An 18,018-nucleotide genomic window follows, 5' to 3' on the forward strand; every position below is an offset into this window, starting at 1 on the left:
CCATTGGCACCGAGAAAGAAAGATGTAGTATGGGTTGTGATTGATAAGTTAACAAAGTCGGCTCATTTTATCCCAGTTCATATGGATTATTCACTGGCCAAGTTGGCTAAGTTGTATATTTCAGAGATAGTCAGATTACATGGGGTACCATTATCGATCATTTCAGATACAGATCCGAGAATTACTTCGCTCTTTTGGAAGAAGTTTAGGAAGCTTTGGGTACAAAGTTAAGTTTTAGTATAGCTTTCTATCCTCAGACAGACGGTCAGTCAGAGAGAGTTATTTAGGTACTTGAAGATATGCTTAGATGCTGTGTACTGGAATTTCAAGGCAGTTGGGAAAAGTACTTATCATTAGTAGAGTTTGCCTACAATAATACTTATCAGTCGAGTTTGAAGATGACACCTTATGAAGCTTTGTATGGACGTAAATGTCGCACACCTTTGTATTGGATAGAGCTTAAGGAAAATCAGATTTACGGGGTTGATCTAGTTAAAGAAACAAAAGAGAAAGTAAAAGTCACTAGAGATTGCTAGAAAGCAGCTTCAGACAGACAGAAGTCGTATGCATATTTGAAGAGAAAAGAGATTGAGTATCAAGTTGGTGAAAATGTGTTTTTGAAAGTATCCTCATGGAAGAAAGTTCTTAGATTTGGCAAGAAAGGCAAACTAAGTCCACGTTTTATTGGACCGTTTGAAGTGATTGAGAGAGTCATACCATTAGCATATCGATTAGCTTTGCCGATTGAGTTTGAGAAGATTCATGATGTATTTCATGTATCTATGCTACGTCGTTATCGTTCAGATCCGTCACATGTGATTTCTCAGACTTGGGTTGAGATTCAGCCAGACATGACTTACAGTGAAGAATCGGTAAAGATTCTAGCTCGAGAGGTAAAGAAATAAAGGAACAAAAGTATTGCACTTATGAAAGTATTATGGAATAGACATGGGGTAGACGAGGCTACATGGGAGCCCGAAGAGGCTATGCAAAAATAGTACCCAAATCTCTTCACAGGTAAGATTTTCGGGGACGAAAATCCCTAAAGGGGGAGAAATTTAACATCCCGAAATAGGTCCTAAATGGAACTGTGGTGGCGAAACCATGAATCTGAGGCATAAAATTTTATTGCGATTAATTTTATGATTTACCGAGTGATTAGATGCATGTGTTAGAATACCGATAGGAAATTTCAGTATTTGCATGTCCGATTTGCATATTAGGGCTTAATTGCAAAAGTTGATAAATATGAGTTCTAAATGCTAAGGGATTTAAATTGAAGTGCATAATTGAAGTAGAGGTCCTGAAATGGAAATTAGACCATTATCTTTTCATGGACAAAAATGGATATACATAGGTAGAAATAACTAAAAACTTTAATGAAGGGCATTTTAGTAAAGTGTCAAATAAAAGAATTAAAAAGGGAAAACGATGGAAAAAAATGTGCTCATCTTCTTCCTTAGGCCGAATCTCAAGGGTTCTCCATAGCTAAGGTTTGTTTCAAGCTCCCAAGCTCCATAGTAAGTGATTTCAAGCCCCGTTTAATGTTCTTTACATTTTTGGAGTCCCGGTAACTTGATTAAGCTTATTGTAGCAATAATTTAGCCTAGGGTTTATATTTGGAAAAATACCCATAGGTGAAATGTATTTATTTTGATGTTTTATGGTAGAATATGAAGCTTTAAATTGTGTTAAAAAACTTTTGCTAAGCGACTTTACCTGAAAACGAGTAAAACGACATAATCGGTAAAAATACCTAATGTTCATAAGTACAAGTTAGAGTGAGAATTTGATGTTTCCATAGAAGGGAAAAAATGATCTGCGTGTCATAAAACATAAGAAAATAGGATGAAGTTTAATTTCCGAGCCTTGGGGGAAAAGTGTAAATATGTAAAAGTTTAGGGGAAAAGTGTAATTTTGCCAAAGTTTGAGTCAAGGACTGTTTTAATAAATGTGAGTATTAAATAAGCTAAAATTGTTATTATAGATCAAGAATAACGAAATCCGGAGTTAGACCGGGGAAAGAAAAAGATAGTGGACTAAATCGATATAGTTGATCGTATTTTGTTTCGAGGTAAGTTTGCGGTAAATAAATGCAATATTCTATTATTTTATGTTAATGTTGGTAATTTCCAGCATGTGTATATATATTTTATGAAATTATTCAAAGAAGACTCAAGCATGAATTGACGTAGAAGTAATTTTAGAAAGTCCAAGTTGAACCTTAGGAATGTATAGGATACAAATGTCATGACATTAGGGTTTAAGGATACCATGTAAGACCATGTCAAGGCATGGCAATTGGTAAGGTTTCTAAGGCAAGGATATCAAGTAAGACCATGTCAAGACATGGCATTGATAAGTTACTATAAGGCAAAGGTCCCATGTAAGACCATGCCAAGGCATGGAATTGGTGAGTTCATAAGGTAAGGATACCATGTAAGACCATGTCGAGACATGGCAATGGTAAGTTCTAAAAGGATATCACGTAAGACCATGACAAGTCAAGGCAATGGTAAGGTACCCATGTATCCTTAGTATTCCAAGTGGTTCAACCGAAAAATTTAAAGAGAATATCAAGGTAAGGTAAGGTAAGACGAGGTATACTAAAAGGTAAGACAAGTTCATGCCAGAAGAGAAAACGTAAGTATATAATGTTCATGTATGCTTGATAAGGAAAAAGGTAAGTAAAATGTATTAATAAATTTGATTAAGTAAGTAAGTGAGTAAGTGAAGAAGTTTAAAATAAGTCTATGACAATTAATGAAGTTGCATTAAGTAGCATCATGCCAAGTAGTAAGATAATTCTTATGAATGTTGTTATTTATTTGCGTGCAAACTTACTAAGCTTAATGCTTACCCCATTTATTTTCCTTCTTTTTATATTTTTGTCAAGCTAACTCGTGGATCGTAAAGTACGTCGGAGGTCCGGGAACACTACACAAGGATTATTTTGGTATAGCTAGACGTTTCATTTTGAGTATGGCATGTATAGCATCGTAGCCATTTTGTGTGTATGATCTTATGATATGGCTAATTAATGGTATGTAAATGCTTGATAATTATTAGCTATTGGAGTGGCTAATCAAGGACATGTTTGGTGTTATGCATGCCTAAATGATAGTTATTCCATGGAAATCATGAAAAGGTGAAATTAGCTTTAAAACAGTATCAGACAGCAGTAATGACGTGAATTTGAAAATTCACTAAAAATATTAGAAATGGATTTAGATAGTGAATGAGATATATAATTAAATTTATTGTGTCTATTTTCATATGAAAGAAACAGATAAATAAAGGAGTTGTATTTTATGAGATATTTAAATTTTGGTGAAACAGGATCAGAGTGATTTCTGAATACCTTGTTTTAAATTTAGAAATTCACTAAAAATTGTACAAAAATAATTATTAGTTATAATTTATATGTATAGATTACTTATTGAGTCTAATTTTAATAAATATAAACAGCATGGTTATTTTAATTCTTTACAGGGAAAATTAATTCATAGTGAAGAGAGGTCAGAGCAGCCGAGCACTGAAACAGGGGAAATTTTATCTAATAAACTGTACTAATTGGCTAGACCAAAAATTCTGAAATAATTTTAGTAAAAAGATATATGAGTCTATTTTCTGAGAAAATTTATAGATTTGAATTTTGAGTTTTTTAACTCGAGTTATGATTTATTTAGTGACTATGACGCAGATGGACAGTTTATTTATGAAAGATGAAATAAATTGTTTTGATTTGTTTAAGTGATCAGAAAATTTTTATTGATTCCGGTTTGTTTTCGAACCGTTTCAATTTCATGGTTTAGGGTCTCGAGAACCCTTTCTAGGGACATATTGAAGGAATGGAACTAAATTAATTTTAAAAGCAAATTTTCATGCTCCGAATTAGTAAGCTAAGTCCGGTAACGCCTCGTGCTTGACTCCGGTGACGGTCTCAGGAAAGAGGTGTTACATATCCCTTATTCCGAAAAGAAATACTTAGTATTGTACTATAAATTTTGTATTGGTAGATAAAACTTAGGGTTTGAAGCATGATGCTAGTATTGATGAAGTTGCAACCTTATCCATTCATGCTTATGTATTGTTGGTGCAATATTCTTTCATCTGTATGTGATTCATTCATTGGGAATTTATCAAGTTGCTAGAATGATCATTTGCCTTAGTAAAATTGCTGCAGCCTTGCTAGTTTCTATTTTACTCGATGACAAGTAAAAACTCAAGTTTGGGGATGTGATAGCACTTGAATTGTGACAGCCCTAAATTGACCCTAGTCGAAAAGTGGTTTCGGGACCACGAAACCGAGTCTTATAAATAATTAAAAGTTATATTCTGTGTTTATGATGTGAGTAAATGCATGTGTGAAAGTTTCATGCATTAATTTGATCATTTTTATGTGGATTTATTAAAATGGACTTATATGAAACATTGTTGGAAAGTGAGAGGTTAATCTTACAATGGTCTATTAGTACATGCATTGAAAAGAGTGGTTTTGCATGTCAATTTACCCATAATGAACATAGTGGCCGGCCAAGAAAAGATAATGCTCCACCAATTCAAATTTAAAACAATTTTGTATTAACAAATGAATTAATAATTGTAATAAAACGAACTAAATAAAAGTGAAGAAAGAGGATGGTGTTCATCTTCTTCTCCTACCTCTCTCAAGCCGAAACAAAGAGGAAAAATAAGGGAAAACTTACCTAGAGCAATTCGGCATTCATCTTTAGCTATTAGGAGGTAAGCTTTGGATTTGTTGATTTGGCTTTATATTATGCTAAGTTAATTTGTGAATGCACCCTTGGTAATGTCAAGAAAGTTGAGATTTCCTATGGTGATTTGAGCAAGATGCCGAATGATTAAGTGTTGGAATTAGGGGCTATTTCATGTTGTAGGGAACAATGGGGGAATGACTAGAATGGGGTAAAGATTTTTGGATGAGTAGCTTAGAGACACCTTGTACATTCGGTCAAAAATTGAGTCTATTTAGAATGTTAACTTCTTCCTCTATGATTATTTTTCCTTGCATGTTAAATTGTTCTTGATAAGGCCGAATAAGTTATGAAAGTTTTTATAAATGTATGAAGTTCAAGGTGCAAAAATTTTAGTCTTGATGTTATGAATAATTCGGTTGAAATAAGGAGAATGGGAGTTGTCATTTAGGTTAAGATCAAAGAAATTAATCTTGTTAAAACTTTAAACTAATAATGCCCATATGTGTGATAGCCGAACATAGACTTTGTTTAAAGTCTTGGTCAAAGGCCGGTTAAGTGTTTTGAATGGATATCTAAGTGTTAACTAATAAAACTCTTGATGACTTGGGTTATATAGCATTCGGCCAAAGACTATATGGGCTTGCTAATTCGGTTTAAGTGAAGAAACTATGGTAGAGAGATATGACTAAATTGTGGACTTTGACAATTTAAATGATGCATTTGACTTGTGTACCGACTTGGGATGATATGTGTTTCTATATGAAGTTAGATGGTGTTGATGGAATTCGATAATGCATGATGTTTAAATAGTATTGAACAAGGTCATTGTACTTAGATTGTATGACAACATGTATTGAATGGAATTGCCCAAGTGAAAAATAATTAAATAAATTTATTTGTTTAAATTTAAGCTCAAGAGCAAAGGGGAACTAAATCTGATAAAGGAAAGGAAAAAGTGGTCGAATAGCTATTGAAATCGATCGACAACAACCGAGGTAAGTCTTCGAGTAATGGAACTTAGTTTATGATTTGTTTAAGTCATGACATATAAGCATAACAAATAAATGGTGATATAATGAATCTACTTGAGTTACATATATTGAGGTAATTAGTTTATACTTATAATGGGCATTCGAATGCGAATAGAGGTCATGTTATGAAGCAAGTCAAAATCATGCTCTTTGTGTGTGGCTATTGAGCCGAAATTGGTAAGGGTTGATAAATGTCTTGTGTTTGAGCTTTAGTAATAAAAATGAAATAAGGATGTGTCATGATTTATTGATATATGTGCATGATTATTCGGATGATAACCGGGCTAAGTCCCAAAGGCATTTGTGCAAGTTACTACAACCGGGCTAAGTCCCGAAGGCATTTGTGCGAGTTACTATAACCGGGCTAAGTCCCGAAGGCATTTGTACGAGTTACTATATCCGGGCTAAGTCCCGAAGGCATTTGTGCGAGTTACTATATCCGGGCTAAGTCCCGAAGGCATTTGTGCGAGTTACTATATCCGGGCTAAGTCCCGAAGGCATTTGTGCGAGTTACTATATCCGGCTAATTCCCGAAGGTTCTTGGTTTGGGAATGAGCAATCTCGCTGTAATAATTTCAATTAATACGCTCGTAAAACCCCAACGATGAGGCATGTTTTGTATATGCATCGGAATAATTGATTCCTTTTAAATAGTATTCGCTCAATCGATTAACAAACTTCCGGCCTTTAGTCAAGTGGATTCCTTATGTATGAATATAAGGGTTGGAAATGTTAAGTAGGTATGATTGTGAGAATATGTGTATATGAAATTATTCGTTTAGTCATATGAATGCTATACTTCAGTTGTGCATGATTTCGTTGCTCAAAAACTTACTAAGCATTAAATGCTTATTCCGTTTCTTTGATTCTTTGTTTTATAGATTTTGGTTCATCAGCTATCGGATTCGGGAGTGTCAAAGTCGAAGTCATCCACACTATCAAAGCCCTTTTGGTACTCTTTTAGTTGAACTCTGAAAATGGCATGTATAGGACTACCCTTTTGTTGTTGGTCATGTACCTTTCGGTAATGTATATATTTGGTTAGCCATGCGAAAATGGCTTATATATATTTTGAGCATAGCGTTATAATCATTTTGTATGATGATCATGGAGTGTTATGGAAATGTTGGTAACGATTAGCCATTGGAATGGTTAATCACGATCATTTTGGTGCTATGTATGACAAAATTTTAGTTGATCCATGGAAAACCATGAAATAGGTAAAGTTTACCTTAAAAATAGATGCTGACAGCAGCAGTGATGTGGATTTGAAAAATCGCTAAAAATAGTAGGAATAGAATTAAATAGTTAATAAATTATGTAATCGAACCTTGATGAATCTATTTTCATATGAAAGTAACGAAACGATCATATCAGCCGTATTTTGTGAGATGTTTAAGTTTTCGTGAAACAGGGCCAGAGCGATTTCTGGATCCCCTGTTCGGAATTTGGAAATTCACTATAAATTAACCAGAGATAATTAGAAGTCATGCCTTATATTTACAGATTCCTTTTCGAGTCTAGTTTCTTTAGAAACAAACATCATAAGTATTGAAGCCCTGTACAGGGAGATATCTATGTCGAAATGCATGAAGGTCAGAGTAGTCGAACCCTGAAACTGGGGATACTTTAACTAATAAACTGTACTAATTGGCGTGACCAAAAATTCTAGAAAACAATTTGTAGATGGACATATGAGTATAGTTTCAGGAAAAATTTACAAAACTGGTTTTCGAGTTTTGAAACTCGAGATATGATTTTTAAGGTGACAGTGACGCAGTTAGCCAGCTTGTCTGGAAATTTTTAAAATGGACTGTGCAAATAAATGAATTAAGTCTGTTAGCAGCTCGTGTTCGACTCCGGCAACGGTCTCGGGTACGGGGTGTTACAATTTTATTGGTATCAGAGCCACGGTTTAGTCGATTCTAGGACTACCGTAATACGTTTGGGTCTAGCTATACATGCCATTATGTGTCTATTTGATAGTGTGGTGATTTCTGACAGTTAAAAATGTGTTTGTTTATAGTAATAGATCTCGATCCCAACCGAACGGTAGCTGATGATCTTGAGAGTGCAGCGCCTGCTCCCGCACAAGGGACAGCGTCGGCGGACTCTCAACCTATTGTTAGTAATCAGAATGATGAAGCTAGACAAGCTTTTTATAGCATGATGAATGATTGGTTCAACCAATACATTCGAACTAATACGGCTGTTCCACAACCTCCATTCCCGACTAATACAACCCCCGCACCTACAATACCTCCGGTAACTGACCAAATAAGGTCAAATAAGCCCCAGTTGACAGAATCCAAAAACACGGGGCTACTGAATTTAAAGCTACGGACAGCGATGATGCCGAGCTAGCTAAATTTTGGTTGGACAACACTATTCGGGTACTCGATGAGCTATCTTGCACACTCAATGAGTACCTAAAGTGTACTATCTCCTTGCTACGTGATTCTGCCTACTATTGGTGGAATACGTTGATTTCTGTTGTGCCCAGAGAGCAAGTAACTTAGGAGTTTTTCCAAACCGAGTTTCAGAAAAAGTATATCAGCCAGAGATTCATTGATCAAAAACAGAAGGAATTTCTTGAACTTAAACAAGGTTCCATGTCGGTTACTGATTATGAAAGAAAGTTTGTAAGACTTAGCCGGTACGCTCGAGAATGCATTTCTTCAGAAGTTGTGATGTGTAAACGTTTCGAGGATGGACTGAACGATGATATAAAGCTGTATGTTGGCATTTTAGAAATCCGAGAATTTGTGGTACTTGTCGAGCGAGCTTGCAAAGCCGAGGAGCTCAGTAAGGAGAAAAGAAAAGCTGATATGGGAGCAAAGGAGTTTCATAAGAGATCTTCGGGAAAGCCCTTTCAATAGTCATCGAAGAAATTCAGAGATGATTTAGGCTGATCTAGAGACACTTCGGGCTTTTCTAGACGAGATCGTGATCGACCCCCTGTGGGTACACAAGTCACTTCGGTCGCCAGTGTTGGAAATGAACGTCGAGACAGAACAGAGTGCCAGTATTGTGGTAAATGGCATTCGGGGAGTTGTAGATTCCATGACCACTCCTGTTACAAGTGCGGATCAGTTGAACACTTTATTAAAGATTGCCCGAGATTGTCTGAACAGAATGTAAATCAAAGTGGGAAACCGGGTGCTACCATTGCTCGAGGTAGACCATCTAGAAACATGGGAAATCCTAATGGTGGTCAGACAGGATCTAGAGACGCTACAACCAGATCTGAGGCTCGTGCTCCTGCTAGGGCTTATGCTATACGCGCACGTGAGGATGCTTCCTCACCAGATGTTATTACCGGTACTTTTACTCTCTTTGATACTAATGTGATTGCTTTGATTGACCCTGGTTCTACTCATTCTTATATATGTGAAACCTTAGCATCCAGTAAGACTTTACTTGTTGAGTTTACTGAGTTTGTAATTCGAGTGTCGAATCCCTTGGGTCGTTATGTACTTGTTGACAAAGTGTGTAAAAAATGACCCCTAGTAATCCGAGGTTCCTGTTTTCCGGCCGATTTGATGCTTTTACCGTTTGATGAATTTGATGTTATCCTCGGTATAGATTGGTTGACCGTACATGATGCAATTGTAAATTGCAAAGGAAAAACCATTGATTTGAGGTGTGTAAATAACGAGATAATCCGAGTTGAGTCTACTGACTTGAATGGGTTGCCAGCTGTAATATCTTCGATGTTGGCTCAGAAATATGTAAGGAAGGGGTGTGAAGCATACCTAGCGTATGTACTTGATGACAAAGAGTTAGAAAAGAAACCTGAATCTGTGCCAGTGGTTTGTGAATACCCGGATGTTTTTCCCGAAGAATTACTGGGTTTACCACCTGTTCGGGAGGTAGAGTTTGGTATTGTGCTTGCACCTGGGACTACACCGATTTCGATAGCTCCGTATCGTATGGCACCAACCGAGTTAAAAGAGTTGAAAGCTCAGTTGCAAGAGTTGACGGATAGAGGTTTCGCTCGACCAAGTTTCTCACCTTGGGGTGCACCAGTATTGTTTGTGAAAAAAGAATGACGGAACCATGAGGTTGTGCATCGACTATCGTCAGCTGAATAAAGTGACAATAAAGAATAAATATCCGTTACCGCGTACTGATGATTTGTTTTATCAACTAAAGGGAGCCTCGGTGTTTTCAAAGATAGATTTGAGATCGGGTTATTATCAGTTGCGAATTCGAGATTCGGACATACCCAAAACTGCTTTCAGAATGAGATACAGTCACTACGAATTCTTAGTGATGCCGTTTCGTCTCACTAATGCCCCCGCGGTATTTATGGATCTAATGAATCGGATCTTCAGACCGTATTTAGATCGGTTTGTAGTTGTGTTTATCGATGATATTTTGGTCTATTTGAGAAATGAAACCGATCATGCTGAACACCTGGGATTAGTATTGCAAATTTTACGGGATAAGCAGTTGTATGCTAAGTTCAGTAAGTATGAGTTCTGGTTAAGAGAGGTTAGCTTCTTGGGACATGTGGTATCTGCATCGGGTATTCGAGTTGATCCGAGCAAAATTTTAGTCATACTTAACTGGAAGCCTCCGAGAAATATTACTGAAGTTCGGAGCTTTTTGGGGCTTGCCGGTTACTACAGGCGCTTTGTAAAGGGTTTCTCGATGATTGCCACACCAATAACGAAACTAATTCAGAAAGATGTTAAGTTTGAATGGACAGAAAAGTGTCAGAAAAGTTTCGATCAACTGAAAACTTATTTGACTGAAGCTCCAGTACTAGTGCAGCCCGAATCAGGCAAAGAGTTTGTCATTTATAGTGATGCATCCCTACTTGGGTTGGGTTGCGTATTGATGCAAGAGGGTCGAGTTGTAGCTTATGCGTCGAGACAACTAAAGCCACATGAGAAAAATTATCCGACCCATGATCTCGAACTCGCTGCCATCGTGTTCGCTTTGAAAATATGGCGACATTACTTATTTGGTGAGAAGTGCCATGTATATTCGGATCACAAAAGTCTCAAATATTTGATGATTCAAAGAGACTTGAATCTGCGACAAGGACGTTGGCTCGAGTTGTTAAAAGATTATGAGCTTGTCATTGACTATCACCCGGGAAAGGCTAATGTGGTTGCGGATGCTTTAAGTCGTAAATCACTATTTGCTTTACGAGCGATGGATGTACACTTGTTTGTTCTATCCGACAATGTGTTAGTAGCAGAATTAAAGGCCAAACCATTGTTGATTCATCAAATTCGTGAAGCTCAGAAAGTCAATGATGAATTGGTCGCAAGACGGGCTGAATGTGTTTCAAAAATGGAATCAGAGTTTCAAATTGATGATGACGATTGTTTAAGGTTCAAAAGTCGTTTGTGTGTTCCAAGAAATTCAGAACTTATTTCGATGATTCTGAACGAAGCTCATTGTAGCCGAATGTCAATTCACCCGGGGAGTACAAAAATGTACAACGATCTGAGACGTCAGTTCTGGTGGCATGGTATGAAACGAGACATTTCCGATTTTTTTTCGAAATGTTTAATATGTCAGCAAGTGAAGGCGGAACATCAAGTGCCTACGGGTTTACTTCAGCCGATCATGATACCTGAATGGAAATGGGATCGAGTCACGATGGATTTTGTATCTGGGTTTCCAGTATCGGCAAGTAAGAAAGATGCGATTTGGGTTATTGTTGATAGACTGACTAAGTCGGCTCACTTTATCCCCGTACGTACGGATTTTTCATTGGATAAACTAGTTGAATTGTATGTTTCTCAGATTGTGAGATTACACGGGGTACCTATTTCTATTGTGTCGGATAGAGATCCGAGATTCACCTCGCAATTTTGGAAGAAATTGCAAGAAGCTTTGGGTACCAAGCTGCATTTTAGCACTGCTTTTCATCCCCAAACAGATGGTCAATCCGAGCGGATAATTCAGATACTCGAGGATATGTTGAGATGTTGCATCCTTGAGTTTAGTGGTTCATAGGAACGGTATTTACCTTTGATTGAATTCGCTTACAACAATAGTTTTCAATCAAGTATTAAGATGGCGCCTTACGAGGCTTTGTACAGTCGTAAATGCCGTACACCATTGTTTTGGACGAAGCTCTGTGAAGGTAAAATTTTCGGAGTTGATTTGATCAAAGATGCTGAGCAGAAAGTAAAAATAATTCGTGAAAGTCTGAAGGCAGCATCCGATCGTCAGAAGTCGTACGCGGATTTAAAACGAAGAGATATTGAGTATCAGGTGGGAGACAAAGTGTTTCTTAAGGTTTCACCTTGGAAAAAGATACTCAGATTTGGCCGTAAGGGCAAACTGAGTCTGAGATTCATTGGGCCGTATGAAATCTTCGAACGAGTTGGTCCAGTTGCATATAGGTTGCTTTTACCCCCTGAACTTGAAAGGATTCACAACGTTTTTCATGTTTCGATGCTTCGATGTTACAGATCTGATCCTTCGCACATAATTAGTCCATCGGAGGTTGAAATTCAATCTGACTTGTGTTATGAAGAAGAACCGATTCATATCCTAGCTCGTGAAGTGAAAGAGTTGCGAACCAAAAGGGTTCCGTTAGTAAAGGTGTTATGGCTCAAACACGGAATCGAAGAAGCTACATGGGAAACCGAGAACTCTATGAAAGAACGATACCCAAACCTATTTACCGGTAAGATTTTCGGGGACAAAAATTTCTTAAGTAGGGGAGAGTTGTGACAGCCCTAAATTGACCCTAGTCGAAAAGTGGTTTCGGGACCACGAAACCGAGTCTTATAAATAATTAAAAGTTATATTCTGTGTTTATGATGTGAGTAAATGCATGTGTGAAAGTTTCATGCATTAATTTGATCATTTTTATGTGGATTTACTAAAATGGACTTATATGAAACATTGTTGGAAAGTGAGAGGTTAATCTTACAATGGTCTATTAGTACATGCATTGAAAAGAGTGGTTTTGCATGTCAATTTACCCATAATGAACATAGTGGCCGGCCAAGAAAAGATAATGCTCCACCAATTCAAATTTAAAACAATTTTGTATTAACAAATGAATTAATAATTGTAATAAAATGAATTAAATAAAAGAGAAGAAAGAGGATGGTGTTCATCTTCTTCTCCTACCTCTCTCAAGCCGAAACAAAGAGGAAAAATAAGGAAAAACTTACCTAGAGCAATTCGGCTTTCATCTTTAGCTATTAGGAGGTAAGCTTTGAATTTGTTGATTTGGCTTTATATTATGCTAAGTTAATTTGTGAATGCACTCTTGGTAATGTCAAGAAAGTTGAGATTTCCTATGGTGATTTGAGCAAGATACCGAATGATTAAGTGTTGGAATTAGGGGCTATTTTCATGTTGTAGGGAACAATGGGGGAATGACTAGAATGGGGTAAAGATTTTTGGATGAGTAGCTTAGAGACACCTTGTACATTCGGTCAAAAATTGAGTCTATTTAGAATGTTAACTTTTTCCACTATGATTATTTTTCCTTGCATGTTAAATGGTTCTTGATAAGGCCGAATAAGTTATGAAAGTTTTTATAAATGTATGAAGTTCCAGGTGCAAAAATTTTAGTCTTGATGCTATGAATAATTCGGTTGAAATAAGGAGAATGGGAGTTGTCATTTAGGTTAAGATCAAAGAAATTAATCTTGTTAAAACTTTAAACTAATAATGCCCATATGTGTGATAGCCGAACATAGACTTTGTTTAAAGTCTTGGTCAAAGGCCGGTTAAGTGTTTTGAATGGATATCTAAGTGTTAAATAATAAAACTCTTGATGACTTGGGTTATATAGCATTCGGCCAAAGACTATATGGGCTTGCTAATTCGGTTTAAGTGAAGAAACTATGGTAGAGAGATATGACTAAATTGTGGACTTTGACAATTTAAATGATGCATTTGACTTGTGTACCGACTTGGGATGATATGTGTTTCTATATGAAGTTAGATGGTGTTGATGAAATTCGATAATGCATGATGTTTAAATAGTATTGAACAAGGTCATTGTACTTAGATTGTATGACATACATGTATTGAATGGAATTGCCCAAGTGAAAAATAATTAAATAAATTTATTTGTTTAAATTTAAGCTCAAGAGCAAAGGGGAACTAAATCTGATAAAGGAAAGGAAAAAGTGGTCGAATAGCTGTTGAAATCGTTCGACAACAACCGAGGTAAGTCTTCGAGTAATGGAACTTAGTTTATGATTTGTTTAAGTCATGACATATAAGCATAACAAATAAACGGTGATATAATGAATCTACTTGAGTTACATATATTGAGGTAATTAGTTTATACTTATAACGGGCATCCGAATGCGAATAGAGGTCATGTTATGAAGCAAGTCAAAATCATGCTCTTTGTATGTGGCTATTGAGCCGAAATTGGTAAGGTTTGATAAATGTCTTGTGTTTGAGCTTTAGTAATAAAAATGAAATAAGGATGTGTCATGATTTATTGATATATGTGCATGATTATTCGGATGATAACCGGGCTAAGTCCCAAAGGCATTTGTGCGAGTTACTATAACCGGGCTAAGTCCCGAAGGCATTTGTGCGAGTTACTATAACCGGGCTAAGTCCCGAAGGCATTTGTACGAGTTACTATATCCGGGCTAAGTCCCGAAGGCATTTGTGCGAGTTACTATATCCGGGCTAAGTCCCGAAGGCATTTGTGCGAGTTACTAAATCCGGCTAATTCCCGAAGGTTCTTGGTTTGGGAATGAGCAATCTCGCTGTAATAATTTCAATTAATACGCTCGTAAAACCCCAACGATGAGGTATGTTTTGTATATGCATCGGAATAATTGATTCCTTTTAAATAGTATTCGCTCAATCGATTAACAAACTTCCGGCCTTTAGTCAAGTTGATTCCTTATGTATGAATATAAGGGTTGGAAATGTGAAGTAGGTATGATTGTGAGAATATGTGTATATGAAATTATTCGTTTAGTCATATGAATGTTATACTTCAGTTGTGCATGATTTCATTGCTCAAAAACTTACTAAGCATTAAATGCTTATTCCGTTTCTTTGATTCTTTGTTTTATAGATTTTGGTTCATCAGCTATCGGATTCGGGAGTGTCAAAGTCGAAGTCATCCACACTATCAAAGCCCTTTTGGTACTCTTTTAGTTGAACTCTGATAATGGCATGTATAGGACTACCCTTTTGTTGTTGGTCATGTACCTTTCGGTAATGTATATATTTGGTTAGCCATGCGAAAATGGCTTATATATATTTTGAGCATAGCGTTATAATCATTTTGTATGATGATCTTGGAGTGTTATGGAAATGTTGGTAACGATTAGCCATTGGAATGGTTAATCACGATCATTTTGGTGCTATGTATGACAAAATTTTAGTTGATCCATGGAAAACCATGAAATAGGTAAAGTTTACCTTAAAAATAGATGCTGACAGTAGCAGTGATGTGGATTTGAAAAATCACTAAAAATAGTAGGAATAGAATTAAATAGTTAATAAATTATGTAATCGAACCTTGATGAATCTATTTTCATATGAAAGTAACGAAACAATCATATGAGCCGTATTTTGTGAGATGTTTAAGTTTTCGTGAAACAGGGCCAGAGCGATTTCTGGATCCCCTATTCTGACTTTGGAAATTCACTATAAATTAACCAGAGATAATTAGAAGTCATGCCTTATATTTACAGATTCCTTTTCGAGTCTAGTTTCTTTAGAAACAAACAGCATAAGTATTGAAGCCCTGTACAGGGAGATATCTAAGTCGAAATGCATGAAGGTCAGAGTAGTCAAACCCTGAAACAGGGGAGACTTTAACTAATAAACTGTACTAATTGGCTTGACCAAAAATTCTAGAAACCAATTTGTAGATGGACATATGAGTCTAGTTTCAGGAAAAATTTACGGAACTGGTTTTCAACTTTTGAAACTCGAGATATGATTTTTAAGGTAACAGTGACGCAGTTAGCCAGCTTGTCTGGAAATTTTTAAAATGGACTGTGCAAATAAATGAATTAAGTCTGTTAGCACCTCGTGTTCGACTCCGGCAACGGTCTCGGGTACGGGGTGTTACATGAATGAACATAGGCTTTCCTCCTTACTTATTCGTTAAATTGTTCTCATTTAGTTTATCCTTAGCATATATTTTAGCATTTTCAGTTTAGTAAATTGCATTTTACAACTCATTGAATCCTAGCATATTTTATCCTTAATTTTTCTATCTTTTTGCATTAGTGACACTGCATGAGTTAATTCTAGATTGCGTCCAGAATTGTCGCTTCACCTGACAGCTATCTGGATAAAAACTAAAAATGCGTGAGCTGTCCAGTATGGTATAACCAACCTGTACATACAAGGATAGAATAATTCGGATGAAAGGACACCTATAATAATATAGGAGGACATAAAAAGTTGACGTGAGAAGAAAAAAGAAGGGGCAGAGAGCTTTTTCTTGACCATCATCTTCTTTATCCTACCTTGAAGCTTCGACTATGGTAGCTTAAGCCTCTTATGGGTGAGCCAATGTGAAAATCGATGCAAATTAGCTTTTGACGTGGATACCTAAGTGCGAGACAAGAGGGAATAGAGAGATTCAATCGAGTTGTAACACCCCTAACCCATATCTATCATCGAAACAGGGTTATAGAGCATTATCAGAGTTTACAAATTTAAAAATAGTTTACACATATCATTTACTATTCATAATCAAAATCAAACATATTCAATCATAATGTCCCTTAAACAAGTCGGGACTAAATCAGGAACTCAGAGAATTTTTTCGCAAAATCTCAAAATTTTTCTTAAGTACAGGGGACACACGCTCGTGTGGCTCACACGGCCAAGTGACATGCCCGTGTCCCAGGCCGTGTGGGCATTTTATGTGAGGCACACGGTCGTGTCCCAGCATGTGTCCATGCCTATGTAACTCTCTGACTTGGGTCACACGCCCAGCCACACACCCATGTGCCATGCCGTCTGGAAAATTTCATTTTAGTAAATTAACTGCAGGAGTCACAAGACCAAGTCACACACCTGTGTCTCTGCCCGCGTGAGCAATTTGAAGCATTATATTTCATAAATTTTAAGATGCAAGGGACACACAGCCAAACCACATGCCCGTGGATGCGGCCATGTGTCACACACGGCTGAGACACACTCCTGTGTCTCTGCACGTGTGGGCCAAATAAGGCTATTTTCAATCCTTATTTTTCACCAAAATTTTCCTTGCACCTACATTAACATTTTAACACATCCCCAAACCAATTTAAGACATTTAAATCAAGATAAAATCAATTCTTATGCATGACACATCATCAAATATTTTCAAGTGACCAACTTACCAAATTGGTCAAATATTCATTTAAGTAAATTTATACCTAACATATATATATCAATTCAAGCACACGACACATATCAACATAATATAGTCTTATACGCATATACATCAAAACTTACCATCACTAGCCATTCCAATGGCTAATTACAACCAAATATTAACATGCCATCATTTGGCCAATTTAACCTATACATGCTATTTTACCAAGGAAAATTTTACTAAATATACCAAAATGAACTGAAGGATAGTTTGTATAACAAAATTTTAACTTACCACTCATTTACATTTAAGGTAAGCATACAAAATTTGTCCAAAGAAATTTGGAAAATTGCCTAAACACATATAATCTCAAGAAAACTTGTTAGTCATGTATCACATGTAAACGTCAAGAATCAAAGATGAGCTCATCATATATTAACTTTCATATACATATGCTTTTCATATCATATTTCCATTTAACATGTTCATTTCTATAACAAATCATCTTAAGTTTGGTTTAATCATGTTAGAACTCTACCCATTGAATTTATTTGAAATATCGATGGATACTTGAAGTGTGCAAAACTATAATCCGTCAACTCATATTCAGGGTTACCCATTAGGGCACATAATTAGGAAGCACTCTCTCGAGCCATATAATAGGATGCTCATGTGAGCCATGTAATCGGAAGTTTATCCAGGCTATAACAGGAAACCCATAAGAGTTTAAAATAGGAAGCTCATTGAGCTTAATTGGTAATCTCCAAAGAGTTATTATCAAAGAGCTCCGAATAGCCATATAAGAGGAAGTTCAAGCGAGCCATATCAGGAAGCTCACAAAGAGCCTATATCAGGATGCTCATAAAGAGTTGCATTTGTGTCTGCAATATATATGCAGGATCACAGTCGATCATATAACAGGATGCTTACAAAGAGCTGCAGTATTCTGCAACACATGCAAGATCACTACCGATCA

The sequence above is a fragment of the Gossypium hirsutum genome, chromosome A04 (assembly GCF_007990345.1).
Source record: "Gossypium hirsutum isolate 1008001.06 chromosome A04, Gossypium_hirsutum_v2.1, whole genome shotgun sequence".
Taxonomy (NCBI): domain Eukaryota; kingdom Viridiplantae; phylum Streptophyta; class Magnoliopsida; order Malvales; family Malvaceae; genus Gossypium; species Gossypium hirsutum.